This window comes from Bison bison, unplaced genomic scaffold, assembly GCF_000754665.1.
Source record: "Bison bison bison isolate TAMUID 2011002044 unplaced genomic scaffold, Bison_UMD1.0 scf7180017864473, whole genome shotgun sequence".
NCBI classification, from domain to species: Eukaryota; Metazoa; Chordata; class Mammalia; order Artiodactyla; family Bovidae; genus Bison; species Bison bison.
Genome location: NW_011495034.1, coordinates 13,558,363 through 13,558,639, shown reverse-complemented (window position 1 = coordinate 13,558,639; position 277 = coordinate 13,558,363). Strand labels below are relative to the sequence as shown.

The 277-nt window shown below is 62.5% G+C and overlaps 1 protein-coding gene across 1 annotated transcript in view; it reads left to right on the top strand.

The window, feature by feature from the left end:
- RFX6 (regulatory factor X, 6) overlaps positions 1–277 on the top strand; it is a 122,433-nt gene that overhangs the window by 70,317 nt on the left and 51,839 nt on the right. The window lies entirely within an intron of this gene.

Below are 277 nucleotides of genomic sequence, written 5' to 3'. Positions count from 1 at the left end.
TGGAGAGCTTTGGGTGTGAAAAGTGTCCTCAGTCCCAGCTCAAGATGGGAGAAGAGGAAACAGAGGGAAGGAGATGTGGGGAAAGGGACTTCATTGCTCAGGCTTGACTCGCGCAGGTGAGGAAGTGAGTTCTGAGCAGAGCATCTGTCAGGATGGCTAGACAGGTGGAGACAGGCAGTCCCGCCTCGGCCCACCCGGTTCCCTGGGCGGTCAGAGCTGCACCTGGGCCGGGCCTTCCTTCTCCGCGACGCCCGGGGGATCCCGAGCCGCGGCCTCC